We start from the raw sequence: 17364 nt of genomic DNA, 5'->3' as shown, positions 1-17364 counted from the left end.
AAGCCATGGTTGGATAGAGTCAGCAGACTTCTGGGTCACTTGCAGATGTAGGATCTGAGGCACATCACCTATGAGGTACAGAAACCTTGAACTGAGAAATTAACATGTGAACCTGCTCCAGAAATGGTAAAACCCAGGGAGCCCTGAGGGATGTCCCCACACCCCAGAGCAGAGCCAGGACTACGTGTGGAGACAGCTGACTTCATCGCCCAACTGTGTGCATCATGCGAAAAAACAAACTACCACATGAGGGTGATCGGGTGTGGCAGCTGGGATTTAACACCCCCCCCCCCCCCCCCCCCCCGCCAAGGAAGCACAAATGATGGAGCAGTCTGGAAGTGTCGTCAACATAAATATGCTCAAAATCTCAAAAGAGAGGGAGACAATAAAACAAGTGCAGGAAGATTTAGAAAGAAATGAGTAGAAATTCTAGGAATCAGAAATATGGCTGTTCCAATGAAAAACTCAATAGATGGCAACACAATAAGCCAGATGCCACTGAAGAGGTCACTAATGAATTGGAAGACAGATCCGAAGACGTCACCTTACAGCACAGAGAGCTGAAGAGAAGGAAAACACACAAGAGATCCTAAGCAACGTGGAAGACAGAATGAAAACTCGCAACACATGTCCATGGGATAGGACAACTGGCTCAGAAATGAGAAGGAAGAAAAGCAGAGAATGGAGAAGGTGAACTATTTGAAGAAATAAAGGCTGAGAATTTTTAGAATTTCAGAAAGACATCATCTTTGAGTCGAAGAAGCAGTCTCCGGAATAGGAAAAATAAAAACCATTCCTTACGTAGACTCGTTGTAATGAAACTATGGAATATTAAAAACAAAGAAAAACAAACTTCAGAGAAAAATAATAGATCCTTCACAAAGGAATGACAATTAGCCTCAAGACACATTTCACATCAGCAATAATAAGTACTAACGAATAATCTTGAGAGAAAATAACTTTCAGCATGAATTCTATACTCAGTGACCTTACCATTCAAGAATGAGGGTTAGATAACAACGACATTTGTAGTCTAAGACATTTGTCAGGCCAAACCCTCTCTGAAACAATTTCTAACGGGTGCATCCAATGAGAAGTGAATGGAACCCCTGAAAGACAGTGGGTGATGTAAGACCCAATTCATTAAAACTGACGAACTTGGAGAAACTTAAAAATAGGGTGGAACTAAAATAATAGGAAAAAAAAATGTGAAAAATGGGAGGGAATTGGCAATGCAGATATTCTGAGAGAGTTATTTTGTCACAGAAAATAATAAAAATGTTAATGAAATTTAATTTTGAGTGGGAAGAACAAATCACAAAACGATGTGATGGAGAAACCTACTGCGTGAGGGAGAGAAAGGCATTTAGCTCAGCTACGAAAATTTAAAGGCGTTAAATTAGGAGATACAAGTCCACCAGACCTTGTGGAGAGGAAGCCGAACTGTCGCTCTGTGATTAAAATCAGAAATCTAGTCTTCCGTCTCCACGATAAACATGCAAACAGATTCTGACCACTTGGATGAGACTCTAAGGAAATGCGAGTTGTGTTTGTTCAGTTTAACTAAGGAGAATGTCAACATTCATGTTCCCACCCCCCAGCGGTTTAGTGGGAGATTAAGGGGGGTGCATCACAGACTTTTTGTCAGGACATTTGAAACTGGGAGTTCAGGGCGACTAATCAGAGGCCATCCCGGCCATCACTTTTCTTTGGGTATTGTGACCATTCAGCAGTAACTGGAGAGGCAGCTGCCAGATACTGATCGATGCTTTTAAAAGAATCTGCTTTTTAAGAGCACATGTTTAAATAGAATAGAAATAGAAACGATAACTTTCCAATCAGGAAACTATAGACAAGTTGATAGATCCAGTAGAAAATGGAAACGGAGAAGAAAGGAGGCAAATGGAAAGGCAAACCGAAAACGAAATGGCGCGGCAGAAAGAAATCCACACTGTGAGCCAGCATGCTAGCATAAAAAAAGACAAAGAAAGAAAAGTTATCAAAATGGAAAGAAATAAAGCTGTTATTATTTTTTAGATTATATAATTGTGCATGTAGAAAGAACTTATCATATAGAAAACTCGAAGTATTAAAGAATAAAAAGCATCAATTGATTAAGAACTAATTATAAAAAATTTAACCATTTTGCTAAGAGCAACAAATGGTCAGAAAATATAATTAATAGATACTAGTTATAACGGCAAAGCCAGCAACAAAGGAAGTATTTAGAAATAAATCTAACACCTTTATGAAGAAAATCACATAATTTTAAGGAAGGACATAAAAGGACACACCCAAGCACAGAGACCTACAAAGTTCACGCATGTGAGCACATAAATACGTTAGTTTTCCCTCACAATTGCTGCTACTTACTGCTGTGTAAAAGTCACCCCAAACTTAGTGGCATAAAAACCAGCCTTTCTTTTATGCTCACAGATCCTGTGGGTTAGGGTTTGGACGGCCCTCCTAAGAGGCAGGAAGGTCCATTTCCAAGATGGCGCCCTCGCTGACAGGCTGGCCCGTGGGCTGGGTGTGTTCTCGCCCGGTGCTTGGTCTTCGCAGCATGGTGCTGGGTTCTGAGCGGGACTGTGCAGATGGTATCTGACTCGAGGTAGAAAGTTCTTGGTCTTCATGGTGCGAGAACTTCCTCGTTACCAATTCTGCATCTGTATTGTTCAAAGAAAATGAAGCGGTCCTAGGAAGCAAAAGAGAAGGTCTTAGGACGGTGCTCAGGTGCACTCGGGGAGGAGGCGCTGGTTCGCGGGCGGCCAGGTACATGCAGCACCTGATCTGGTTCTCACTCTTCTCTCTCCCTCTGCCCACAGGAATAGATGTCTGTGCATTGCAAACCTAGGTAGCATCGTGTGTTTTTGATTTGCTCAATTATTTCAGCTGAAATGGTGTATTTATTGCCTTCTGTGGGAAGCAGAGGATGTGCATGGCGTAAGCAGCTGGAGAGAAAACGACACCGGTGTTCTAGGATGCAGTGATGAACGCCCTGAAGCTAGTGACAGCTTTACAGGCACCCTCACTGCCCTCCCTCGGAGGGGACGGCGCTACACAGAACCAGGCCGGGGCACATGCAGACGGGAGTGTGCACGTGGACCTGTGCAGCTCAAACCTGGGTTGCTCAAGGGTCAGCTGCACACATCAACGTCCTTTGAGCCATCATTAGTTTGCGTTTTTGTTATATGCAGCCCCCATTGAATGTTAACTGCTACACGTGCATATCTTTGCATCCCAAAGTCTCCCTGGCCAAACTCCAGAAGCATGGACCCTGAATGTTGATCCTACTGAATGATGGAGAAGGATGTTCTAGCACAAATCACGTGAATTCCTAAATCCCCTTAAAAACAGTTTTGTTGTTTCTCCAAGATTCTTTTCCCAATGGCAGTTGTTTTATCCCCAATCTTTCTCTGCCAGCCCCTCCAAATCTCCTCTTAAGCTTAACCGACACTCTCTTCCCCGACCCACCCTCAAGGTTTTGTCAGCCTGCACACTGCAGCCCAGCCTTCCCGCTGAGCAAGACCAGACCAGCGGCTGCTCAAGTGCTGGACTGTATTTAATTATCTACATCTTCCCAGCCACTCCACCTCCTACCCCCGCCTCACATGCTGGGGTTCAGGAGCGCACGGAACTGCCGCGTGCACCTGTGCATCCCCGCCACCAGCATGGCACCCGGCACACGTGTGGAATGGGTGGTGGGGAGAATGTGGTCCCACGGCACCCTGTCCTCTGTTGCCACACCGCCACGGCAGCCTCCGAAGTGGATGACGGGTGGCAGCTCTTTGGCACATAAAGAATCTGGTGGAACCGAGGCCACGTTCAGGGCCGCTGGGAGTTCTTCACTCCTCTTGACCTGCACTTGGGGGGCTGTGCATCACCTCCTTTCTGGGATTCCTTCTAAACAGGGTGCCGGATGGGGAGGACCAGCTTCGATTGGTCTGTAAGCTGCAAATCTGAAAGCAAATGCATATCTAGGCTGCCTGTGTTTCTTGCGGGCTTTGCTCTGTGCTTGCGTTGGCTTTGTGCCAAGCCTCTGGGGCAATTATTTTTGGCTTATTCGGTGAATGGCTTTAAATCAATTTCTTCTGTTCTGAATGCTTAATATAGGGCTTGTGTTCCTGCAGTATTCACCGCATTATTGGAAAGTGTCTCTTGTTCATAAATCTCTCTGTCCCTAACCCAGTTCTCTGCTGTACACAGCCTGTTCGCCTTGCCCCTTGGGGGTTCTAGGCGGTTCTCCACTGGAGCGGCTGTTCCTCAGATCCCATGTCCATAGAGGGGGAAGGGTCTGAAAAACACCGCACTAGAATTTCCTCGATATTAACCTACCCAGATTGGCATGAGGCCTTTACATCCTCTAGAGATTTGTGGTCACCCTGGCGGTGAAGGTACCGACCATAACTTTAGACGAACCCTTGGTCAGGCTGCAAATGGAAGCCCAGGTCTCCTGCTGCAGGTGGGGACAGACTACTGTGCCCAAGTCCTGCTCCGGGGCTGGGTGTCGGGGACTCAGGTAGTTTCACGTTTTCTCTCTAATTCCCTCTCCCTCCGTATCAATTTCCAATTGCTGCAGTAGCAAATTACCACAAACTTAATGACTTTAAACAACACAGATTAATTATCTTACAGTTCTGGAAAAGTCTGAAATGGGTCCTACATGCCCAAGTCAAGGTGTTGGGAGGACGGTGTTCCTCCCGGAGGCCAAGGGGAGAACCTGTTCCTGTGCTTTTTCCAGCATCTGGGGGCACCCACATTTCCTGGCTCATGGCTCTCCCCTCCATCTTCGAAGCCAGCAGCATCCTATCTCCCTTCTCGCTCATCTGTGCTCCATACCCACATGACTCTCCTGCCTTTCTCTTTCCCTTAAAAGGACACTTGTGATCACCCAGATAGTCCAAGGTAATGTTCCCTTCTCGAGACCCTTAATCACAGCTGCAGAGGACCTTATGCCATACAAGGTAATGTATTCGTACTTTCTGGGAATTAGGATGGTGGCATCCATGTGAAGCCACTGTTCTACCTACCACCTCTCCCTGTGTCCCTCAGAACCTCGAAGGCAAGGCCTGTGTTGACCCTTCTGGTTTCTGCCCCTCCCGCCCCCACATCCGGAGCAGGCGCGGCTTTCAATGACTGGGCGGCTGGTCAGGGGTTAATGGACTGAGTCTGATAAGAAGTTTCTCTTGGCTGATTCTCCCCTCAGGGCCACGGCTGCCTGTCTTCAGAGAGCCCGCCTCCCCTCTCCGTCCTCCGTGGTTTCTACCTCGATGTCTGTATCATCAACTGCCACCTTATATTTGCATTTTTCGATTGCGTGAGAAACCTTCCAGCACTTTTGAGAGGAAAGGGAGGGAAGTGTTTCTCCTGCCTCTGTTCCCCTAAATGCCGCTGTGGGCAGAGGCGGACAGTAGTTTTGGGGCAGGTGGGGCAGTCTGGAACTGGCTTATTTTGAGCACAAAAATGTGCTAGAATGTCTCATCGCCCCGCACCTGCACGTTTCCTTTTTAGGCTGAGCCCTTTCATCTTCCTCATGTCCTTCCGTGGCTGGAAGGACAAGATAAGCTCGGTGGCTGTCTAGGAAGTGTGAATTTTAAGATTAGGAAGCAGAAAAAGAACACGTTGCTTGGGTAGCTCGAGATTGTCCGCAGGAATGTACAGGCCCCCACTACTCCGTCTTAAAGGTGGCAGTTTCAAAGCCCAGGAATTCTTTTTCAAAGCAAAACCCAAAGCAGTTCGTAGTCTCTCTTTCTACCTTGTAAGTATTTTTTTCCCCTTAAATGATTTCGCTTAATCACCTTAAAGACAGTGAGCAGAAACCCTGGGGGTGGGGCGGGCACTGCTGCTCGCACGGGGCGGGGGGACTAAAACCCTGCAAGCTGGTCTCCTCTCGGGGTCAACTTCCCGGCTGAGATTCCAGAACAGGGTGTCTCTTTCCACCTTCCCCCCCTCTGCGGGTACAAGAAATCCCACCATTAGCGAGGCATTCCTTTAAGTTAAGCGCTACCCTCCCCTCCCCTTAAAGTGGGGGGGGGGGTGCTGAGAAACCCTGGCACCTTCAAGGGCTCTTTCTGGGCCACCAGGGCACCCCTCACGCCCGCAGCCATCCTCACTGCACAGCAGAAGAGGGTCACAGCCCTGCACCGGACACTCTTTACCACTTAACAGAACACGGCCCTCTAAGCGGCATCATTCGGAGGCTGTGGAACGAGATGAAAAAGCACGAGGAAGCTGGATTCGCCACGTCACACAGAAACACCACAAGCGCTTCGCGCATCCCACTTGTGACGTCCGCCAGGGCCAAGGGTCTCCTAGGGTTGCTAACGGAGTGCAAAGTGGCAGAGGGTAACCCCCGACACTGGCCTACACCCTGCGTTGTGCCGAGGATGTGCCCTCTCAATTATGCACAAAGGCCACAGAAGGACCCGGACCAAGTTCCCACCTCGTAGATGTGTGGTGGGACCGTGGGAGTCACCCGGGGGTGGCCCCTGGAGCAGGGCCACCTTCTAGCAGGAGAGCGGCTAAAAATAAAATACCTTCGCAGCATTTCAAAGTGCTTTTCCCATTGCCAGGGGCTCTAAGGCCCACATGCCTGCTAACCGTTATTTGCCCCAGGCTCCTCATTTCTCCAGGTGCTGGAGAAATCAAGGTAAGATTCAGTGAAACGTTAGCGAACACCTCAGGTACGGCGCTGGGGTCATTGCTACGTTAGCTGTGGTGTTTCGAGTGGGGGAGCATGAGGCTACAGCACAGAGACAGGAATCCCGAGTACCCCACGGCTCCCTGGATGCTCCCACAAGAGACGCAAGCAACAGGGCACCTAGGAAGATGCCCGGAGAACGCGGAACTGGGCAAACGTGTCGCGAGTCTAAGAAAGAAGAAAATACAGTGTTGGAGTCTTGAAGCCTTTCTCTTCCTTCTTTATCTCCCGGGTCGGCCCTGTGCCTCATCACTTCCCAGCACTTCTGGAGCCCCAGCTGGTCTAGAGGGAGTGCATGGTGCTCCTAGGATTCAGCTGGGTCTGGGCGGCTGGGTCTGGGCGGCTGTCCACGGCTGGGAGAGCTACTTTCTAGTCTGCTTTCCCAGGGCCTCCCTGACTGGTCTTGGTCAGGTCCCCGCTTATGATGCGGCCCTCTAGACCTCTGCACACTGAGGACTGGATGTGACGTCTCGGGCCTCAGCTGTACCATCCCTGACCCCAGTCCCTGGTGGCCCCAGGCACAAGGTCCCTACCTCTCCTGGGGGTGATGCAAGCTACACACAGGCTGGGGGCTGCCAGAGCACTGGCTCTGCAGGGGAGACCCACATGAGCCTTCCTGCCACGGTGTACCAGAGCCTGTCACATGACGAGACGCCCAATCAATATGTCCTGGATGCGTGACTGGCCTCCCCGAGCTGGGCCTCTCACCTGTGTTAGTTCAGGAAGGCAGATGGACTGCCAGGTTAGGTGACACCCTGGCTGGCAGCGTCCCTTTAGAAATTCTTTTGGCAGCTGTTTCTGGCGAGCACTGCTCCCTTCCTACCCTTTACCGTGCCAGTCTGAATCCTGGAAGGGAATGAGACCTAGGATTTTCACAATTTCTCAGGATTTAACTGGTGTCACAGTCTGTTTCCGCAGTAAAACAGGGTCTTCTTTTCAAGCAATGTTTGCTCAGCCTCTTCAAGGAAACTTAGTTCGCGTTAAGCCTCTCTTGGCAGCTGTTTCTGATGAACATGGCCTTGGGACCTCATTCAAGAAGTCATCCCTGTCCAAAATAGCCCTGAGGAAGGGAACTCTCACTTGGCACCCACTGCCAAGATGAATGGACTCTCAGTCAGAGGTGACATGCGGTCTGTTTTGATTTCTCCTGTGTTGATCGCTCTCCAATCAAAAGCAATTGTCACAGACCTACAGGGATGCAGATGGGCTGGGCCGAGGCTCAGGTATGGGATTACCTGCCTCTAGTGACTGAGCAAACACCACCAACACCGCTGAGTGCTGTTTCTGTGGACGGAAAACCTAGAGGAAGACGAGCACACTGGATAGTAACCATCTTCCCTTCCCAGTAACCCCAGCACGGGGACATACCTTTAACGCGTTCCCCCGCCGGCCCAGAGCCCCTGCCCACTGGTTTGTTTCCCAGCTACAGGAAGAAAACTTTACCTTTTCTTCTTATGGCTCTGGGAGCTCACTCAAGTCATAGGTTTATTTGTTCTCAGGATATTGAGGGCCTTTAAGGCCCTGGATTACATTCCATATGAATTCTTACCTACGATCATGATTCCATAATGAACCAATTTTCAACAAAGGCCCTCAACGAACATTTGTCCAACGAGTGACTATAGATTACTATGGATACATGATTCTCTTTTTTTATTTAAAATACTTGCCAAATGCTCACTAATTACCATATAATCGTGATGAATAAAGTCCAAAGCCCCTTTAAGGGCCTAATTGGACCACAGCCCCCTCTGCAACCTTGACTCCTACGACGTCTCTTCACCAGCCCTCACCTGGACAGCCTGGTCTGCCCACAAACACACCTGTCACTTTCTACCACCAGTTTTGCAAACATCCTTCTTCTACCTCTCTCACCCATTTCCCAAGGCTCTCAAGCCTCGAGTTCACAGAGAAGCACTAAATGCCGCAGACAGAAGCAGGTCGCAGGAGGCAGGCCAAGTGCAATAACTGTTTGCACCAATCGTTAGCCATTATTAGGTGTGCTGTGTGTGGAAGATGTTTTTGCCCCATGAAAATATATCCTGTGGAAGAGGCTTCATTTTGCTGTAACTCTGGGCGGGAGGAAATGTCATTTTTGCAATGCTGTAGCCCCTGGGTAATGAGGGCAGAAAGCACGCCTTAGTTTCCTTAGCTCAGAGTCCCTTGACCTCAGCCCTGTTGGCATTTTGGGCGGATGACTGTTGTCCAAGGCTGAGGACGCACACTCAGCGGCCTGCCTTGCTGGATCCCTGTGCCTAGCCAGTCATTTCCACCATTACTTTCTTGAAAACATGTTTTCTTCTGGATTTCTGCTATGTAATCATCTTAGATTAGACCGTCCCGTTCCTACAGCATCTTACCTTGTGCCAGCAGAAACTCCCGAACCCACCTGGAGAGCAGACAAGGACGGCTCAGCAGAAAGGCAGTAGAAACTTTTAAGGTACAAATGCAGACCAAAATGGAGAACTCTGAACTGTGAGCGTGGCTGACAGTGACCTTTAGATAACGATCTCATGTTAGAAAACTTGAGTATCAGTCCTCGGTGATTGCGGCTGGGGCCATGGCGACTGCTGGCCGCTGGTGACTGCTGGGTAACATTACATGAACTGGCCGGTCATCTGAGGAGAGTGACAGGGAGTCGTTTGAAGAGAAGCTGGGTCACTGCCCTGGCCTGGCAGCTGCTCTGCACATGGAAGTTTCCAGTGCTCATCAGAGAGACTCGAGCATGGAGGACATCGCCCCACTTGACTGTGGTTGATCAGGACTTGTGGCATTCAAAACTGGAGCCTGACGGAGAAACGGAATCAATCAAAAGAGAGGGCGAGGGCCGGAACTTCTCAAGATGTCGACAATGGCCCAAATGCAAGCTTCTCAGATGGGGGCAGATGTGGCTGAGATGTCCAGCGTAGGAGTGTGGGCAGACATCATGGTTTCGAGTAGCCAAAGGAAAAACAACCTTCGAAAGAGAAAGAAATGTCCCCTCAGGCTGTTTTGTAATAAAGTTGCTGCAGGCGACGTGTGACTTCTTAACCCATTTTACAGCGCTTTCTTTAGCCCCCTTCCTCTTTCAAAGTACAAAATTCTGAATGACAGGAAAACATGATTCCTTGTTTTTCTTCCCTTTAGATACTGCCTGAGGATTTGTGACCTTAAGGACGTACAGGAATTCAGACTACCAACTCCAGAATCTCCTCTTGCTTTTATCAACTACTCCTTCCATCGTTAGTTCTCAGGGACTTGTACCGTGTCTCCCATGGGAATCTATGATCTGACTAAAGGTCCAATGCTCTGTAACAAGAGAAAGGACAAGGGTCTCAAAATCCATCAGAATTCCAATGCTGTAAGAACTTGAACCGCTTTCCAGATGCCATTATAATTAGAAAAGGAGCAGAAGTTACAGGGAGCAGGAGCTGGCATTAGAAACGAGCCCGCACCCACGGGGATTTGGAGGTTATTTTTAATGCCCTCACTGCTTATGGAAAGCGAGCGGAATTCACGATTCCCAGCTTACTACATGTTTCCCTGCCTCACCGAACAATAGTGACAATACACAACGACCCTGGGTAAGACCAGACACCAAGATTTTACATATATAAATTATGTAAATTATACAGGTATGTACATCCTTAATGAAGAGAAAAAAAAGTTGTAATTTTCAAGTTCCTGCACTTTCCTGCCTCTTAATTGATAAGAGGTTAAATTTGCCTTCAAGGCCAAATGTCTCTTTTTTTCCTGGGAAGCCACCCAATGGGAAAAGGCCCTCTTCTGGGAAGGAGATATTTGAAACCATGTGTCTGTGGCTCCAAGGAGCTAAACTCCTCTGTATAACACCATAGAGGTTGTGATTATTATGGCTGGAGTCACATTTCTGAAGATCATGATTCTTTAGAGTAATTTCCTTTTCCAAATATGGATTTAGAGCTCACCATGCCAATATTTTATTGCTTATTTTTCTAAGCGGGTGCAGAGTTCCCCACAGGCAGTGTTGAGAACAGATCCCCAGACTGCAAGAAACCTATGTAGGCCTGACTTTCTCTTCACTTCTCTGCACTGGAGGAGAATCCACCGAGAAAGGAAAGAGAAAGAAGAAGAAGACGGATAAAGCAAGGTAAGGTCCAACAGGAAAGGGAAACCAATCAATTGGGCTGAGGATGGCCCAAGCATTAGACCGTATACTGCATTAGCAGACAAGCCTTAGCAAGTTTAAAATGAATGACCAAGTGGAATTAAACTAGAAAGTGAACACAGAAAGATACCTGGAAAAGCTACAAATATTTGGAAATTAAATGACAAGCTTCTAAATAGAAATCTGTAAGTATTTTAAACTGAACAAAGATGAAAACATGTCAAAATGTGAGATACAGCTAAAGCAGTGTTTTGAGGGACATTTATAGCACTACGCACTTAGAAAAGAGAAAGATCTAACATCAGTGATCTAATCTTCTATCATATCAGTTAATCACTGTCCTGTCAGTTCTCTTTCCTTCATATTTCTTAGTCTACTTCTCTCCATCACTACCACAGCCTAAGTAAACCTGCCTCCAACCAGTCTTGCCTTCTTCCAATACCTCCACGTCTAGCCACGTGGCTCACTACTTCCTCCTTGCATTCCAGCCTTACTGATTCCTCTCTTTCCTTAGAGTTATCACGCCTTCCTCGGGGGCTTCTCACAGTTTCCTCTGCCCAGACCACTCTTCTCCCTCTAGCCTACACTGCGCAGTCCCACCCACAGAAATATCCCAGCTTACCCTTCTCTCCTTTCTGTAAGCTCTGCTCCCACTATAGCTCCCAGTTTCTCCCTGTACTTCCTTTGTGGTAGCCGTTAACGTTTTGTCACAACAAGATGTTTAACAGTCCCACCGGATAGGAGGAGCACAACTGGGTCTTTAAAACTGGTAAGGTCTATCTAGGTCCTAGCACAGTTCCTGGCACATAGTAGGTGCTAAATGAACATTTGACAAATGAATGAAACCCTATTTTAGTGGAAATATGGCCAGTGGGTTAGTGGTTACAGGTCGATGAGGTCAGGAGTTTTGGGTTACACCTTGCAGTCAACACTGGTTATTTCCTGGCATTTGCTTGCTCTTCCAACTTAACAACGGCCCGGCATTCTATCTGGGGATCCATGTGGTTCCTGCAAAGCCTATACTTACCCTGGCTCCAGGAGTTACTTAAATACTCACCATCGAGTAAGCTGATCTGCTGTGGCTTCAACTGCTTGAAACTGCAATTTCTCAATTAAATGAGTTCCCAGGATTCCCTATAAGGCTCTAGGGCCTCCATTTCACCATCTTCCTACTAAGAAAGGTCCAGGGCGAAGTACTCTGGCAGTGTTCCTGCTATGTTCTTCTAGCAAGACTATTTAAAAGCATCTGGGTGATCGCCTAGTGCCCTACAAAGCGCATCAGCAATAACTTGGCACACGTCTGAGTGAAACATACCTAACAGGTAAGAATGAAAAAAAAAAGTGGAATTAATCTAAATCTAAATAGTATCACTCCTGTGATAGTTTTGCACATATCAAGCAAAAGGAAATGGCTGTCTGATTGAGATAATGTTCTGTTCCATCTATTTTAAAAAATGACGTCTTTTTTTCTGATAATACAAATAATTCGTGTTCATTATAAGCAATTTAGAGATTTAAAAAGAGTATATAGAAGGAAGGGAGCACCCCGAACCACACAGCAAGTAACCGTCAGTAAGGCTCCGATGCATTTCCTTTCAGAAGTGTTTGAACACATGAAACAGGTGTTTTCTTTTTCAAAATTCAAACGTGTGCTTTGTTCTAGCCAGCCACTCGGGCCTCCTTGCCTTTTTTTCTGGTACTCCAAGGTCCCTCACCCTGCAGCCTCTGTGTTTGCTGTTCCTTCTCTTTGGAACATTCTGCTCCCAATCTTCACACGACCGCCTCCGCCTCACTTGGCTCAAACGTTCCGTTTCCAATTTAAAGCTGGCTCTCTCTTCACATATCAACTCTACAGTCTGAGAAACCTGCACATGTGCAAAATCACATGCAAAACAAGTCAAAACAAATAAACAAAAATGCCAGCTGTAAATGATCCACAGTCCATCTACGGTAGAAAAACTAAATCATGGTATATTCGCACAATGGGGTAGTATCTGGAAAAAAAAAAATGAATCAGCTACAACTAGGGCATCAACATAGTTGACCTCAAAACATGTTGTCCGAAAGCAAAAAGTCAAAAGAGAATCCATATGATTTTGTCACTATACAATATTCGAATCTACTGTATAAGGGTATATGTGTATGTGTGTACGAGAGTGAACTGCGTTTACTCCACACACCTCCCTCTGTTTCCTCTCTCTTAAGTGAAGGAACTGGACTCGCCGGCCAAGGTCTCTTTCTGTTCCTGCATTCTGTCATTTAGCAAAGAGCGGCTAGGTCTGAAGGAACCTTGAGAGGACATCTGGTCTATTTCCATACTCTCCAGCAGAATTGGTGGTTAATTAAAACCGGTCCAGGCAAAATGGACCAATTTGATTTGGAAATTCTATTCTCCCTTGCCCCAGGAAGAAATTACACAGCCTTGTTAGATAATCAACTTTAAATGTATGAAATTTTCTCTTCTGACTTACCCAGATGCTCCATGCTTTGGGGCCTCTTTCCAAACAATGAGGCAGTATATCCAAAGCTTAAGTTTGGGGAGGCTCAATCTAAATGGAGCTGCCTGTCAGAAGCATTGTGGCACCCAACACCCAGGTGGAACTGTATGCCCTTCTCTTGAGTGCAACAGGCGGAGATGCGGCAGATCGCCTGTGTGGGTGGACAGGGGAGCAGCCGGAGATGCTGGGCTAATGCTCCCATGGGCCAGAGAAAACCTTTGCCAAGTTGATAGAACACACACAACATCCAGGGATCTGTCAAAGGGGAATCTGCCTGTTGTGCGTTAATATCCCCACATGGCAGGGAAACTCAAAACCATGTTTCAATATAAATATTTTCTGATAACGCAGAACAAGCGTGCTGTCTCTCATAGCCCCCCGAGCTCGAAATCAGGTCAACTAGAGCTAAATTTAATCATTGTGCGACCCGACCGGCTCCGTGCAACCTGCGGTATTGAATATCCCACTGTATGTTGTTTTACTTCTCCATTTCATCTAGTTGTTTCCTTAGGGACCACGGAGCAGTAGTAGGCAGCGAAGTAATGAAAGGTGGTAAACCTGCTGAAAGAGAAACAAGACGAAAAGTGCTTTCCTTTGCTTCCTCTCAGCAGCCCCACACACAGTGGCCTGCTCCAGCTTACAGAGGACCTAACCTAGCTCTTAGGAGACACTGCTCTGGGAGATATCAGGCTTGCTCGGTTCTGCGCCGTTATAAAGCTGCTTTGTTTTACAGCTGCGCTGTAGGGTCTAGGCCATGACCACTAACTGCCTCTTGACTGGGTGCCGAAGAAGCAAGTGTGCTGAGCTTCGTGGGGGTTTTGTGAGGTGGGAGACCACATGGGCTGCACAGGGGCACAGAGGGCTCTGGCAGCCTGTGGCTTCATCTATGAAGCACTGCATGACCTGGGCACGGTTAGCAGGGGCCATGTGTGAGCACCGGGGTCTGGAACACTTGGTCATGACCTCTGAGAGGACAGGCCTTGCTGCTGGCAGCTGTGAGAATTGACACTGGTTTCTCAGCTAGTTCTCGGGGCTGTGAGCCGGGAAGAGCTGCAGGCACGTGCCGCCCCGCACAGATGAGGAGCGATGCTCATGGGAAAGAGGACGGGGAGGACCCCGCTCCCACACACCTCCATTCTCGATGGGCTTTTCCTAACGTGTAAGCTCCGCATACCACCCCCACTCCCTCGCACTCTACCCCGAGATTCCCTGAGCGAAATGGGAGCGTAAAGGAAAGACTCCCAGTCTGAAGAAAGGTGGTGGAAGCGGCTGTAACATCGGGAGACTCCTGATACCCATGAAAATCATCACGCAGACGTATCCTGAAATCCTTCTTTAATGTCACACATTGAAGAGTCCTTGAAAACGTGAAGCAATGTGTTTTAGCAGAAAGAATGCTGCACTGAGTGTCACGAGACCTAAGTCTTCGTCCTGTCTGTGTATCTCTTCATGCCTTTGCTCATGTTTTTCTTCTCTTTGGATGCCCTTTTGCCCTCTCCTCCTGTGACCCAAATGTGTCTGCCATGGCTACTGTTCAGCCATGTGTACTCAATGCCAACCAGTAAGGGAGACAGAAATGCGTCCAGAGATGGAAGAGAACAGCGTTTCAAAAAGGGGGCGGTCAAAGGATGATGCCATTAGGGGTGAATGTGAAGTCGACCGACGGCCCTCCTCAAAGGAGCTGTCTCCGCGCGTGACTCCCGCCCCTCCCTTGACCCAGCAGGCTTTGGCTTCACTGCTCCAAGAGACTTGCTCCTCTGGTCAAATCCAACGGCGATGCCCAGCCCTCCCCTAAGCCCAAAGCCTGATCCTTTTCACCACGGCTGAAACAACTCTGCTAAGCCGAACACCCTGGAGTCACGTCGACACCTCTCTTTCTCTCAACTCCCTAACCAGCTGACTCTGCCCTTCACGACATATCCAGAATCGGCTACTTCTCATCGCCTCGAATACATCTATATGAAATACATTTATTTTTTTTTATTTAAAATAAGACACTATGTTGGATACAACATGAACAATTTAAGCATCAATATATAGTGACCATGACATCTATAAACATTTATAAATACTGACCCTTCTTAAATATCAACAGCCACCCAATATATTGTCAATTACCAAGTAATGCCAGATGATGACCGATTTGAAAAACAGCAAAATCTGGTTAGTGAACTGATTAGACAAATCCAATTTTTAAACTTATTTTTATAGTAAGTAACAAATACAGATAATATATAATGTCTAATATAATGATTATAATATATAATATGAAAATACAAATATAGTAAGCAACAAATACTGTGAAATTTAAAATGTGAGTTGTACATGACAGGCATTTTTACATTTCTATGAAAATGATTTGTAGCATTAAGTTTGGCTTATTGCCACAGGTTTTTAAATGCAGTGGCTGATCTAAGCTTCTGGATAACATAAAATCATTTATTTATGGTTTTAAAATTATAATGGTTATAGAAACTAACATACAATCGGAATGTGAAGAATGATTTGGGGGCAGGGCAGTGGGGTGCCCACAATGCATATAAATCATCAAAAATTTAAACAAGGAATTACGATTTGTTTTCCTTGACTGGACTTGGAATTATTATGGTTTTCAAAAACATAATCTTTAAAATGAACCAAAATCTTCCTGGATTTCTCCAGTGAATCTGACCACAGTAATTTGGTCTAGAATCTTTTCTCTGAGCATGGATAGTAAATAAACAACCAATCAATCTGTCCATGTGTCTCTATAATAAATTATACATATATACATATGTATTTGTGTATATATGTATATATATGTATGTGTGTGTTTCCTAGGGGATTAACTTTCATTAGGATAACTATTATAAGATGGAAAATAAACTTTCTTTAACACCAGAAAACAGACTGATCCTAACATGAGCAGGCTTTGCCATGTAGGTCAACGTTTATCTAAATGATATGCTATACTGTAAATTCAGTTTTAGAAGTGGAGGAGGAGCTATCGAGATTACTTATATAAAGAACTGGGAGACACTCCACACCACGCAAGCAGTGGACTCACCTTTTAACCACTGTGCCTAGTGTAACAATGTAAGTCTTCATGACCTAAGGTATGATGACTGGTGAGTAGCAGGAAGGCAGCCTCGGGATACATGAAGCAGAGGACGAGCACCTGCTGTGGATGACTGAGTGACTAAACATATATACTTATTAATTGTACTTTCACAAACAAATATTTGCACCAGAGCTTCAAAAACAAACTGACATTCTGTTCTTTACTGCAGTCTACTGATTATCACAGCAGTTTTAGAATGTGAAAGGCACACTCAAAATGGGCTTTAAACTAGATGTATTTCCCTATATTATGATTATTTGACCATTTCCGAAAATGGTCAAATAATCATAAAATAAGAGATAATTCTGGAAAACAGAAATGCTTTACAGTAAGGTATATAGTAAATTAACTAACCAGGCATAATTTCAAGAGCAAGAATTATATTTACAGTTTTGAAGTTGAGCTCATGTTCATTTTTGCCTTTAATTGCAATGATTTAGTGAAAGAGCAAAAACAGTACATCACATTAAAAAATCAAAGTTCAACTTATACATGGCTCTCTGGGGTGTGTGGGTGTGTGTGGGTGTGTGTGTGTGTGTGTGTGTGTGTGTGTGTTTAATTTAATGAAGGATTATTTCAGTGGAATATTAATGAGGATTTTCAGTTTCTTTTAAATATCTTACCACAAAAATTACATCACATTTTGCAAATTAAACATCCAAAATGTTCGAAAGCCAGAATACTAGTGAGAAGCTCTATTTCTGGTTCTTTCTTCTTATATGTTAGATAATTTATTTGTAATATAGACCAAAAGGCCATTCTTGACATTTGCTTCTATACATATATGTTCCTACATCTTTGCCAGGAAACCAGAATGGATTTGCTGGAGACCAGACTACATGGCCAAAGGCAGTCTTGTCATTTCGCTAACCCAAAGCTTCATCCACTGCCTGGCACATGGCATATACTTAATGAAGATGTCTAAACAAATAAATCTCCA

The sequence above is a fragment of the Pteropus vampyrus genome, unplaced genomic scaffold, assembly GCF_000151845.1.
Source record: "Pteropus vampyrus isolate Shadow unplaced genomic scaffold, Pvam_2.0 Scaffold132, whole genome shotgun sequence".
Classification (NCBI taxonomy): Eukaryota; Metazoa; Chordata; class Mammalia; order Chiroptera; family Pteropodidae; genus Pteropus; species Pteropus vampyrus.
Note: the sequence above shows the minus strand (reverse complement) of the source record.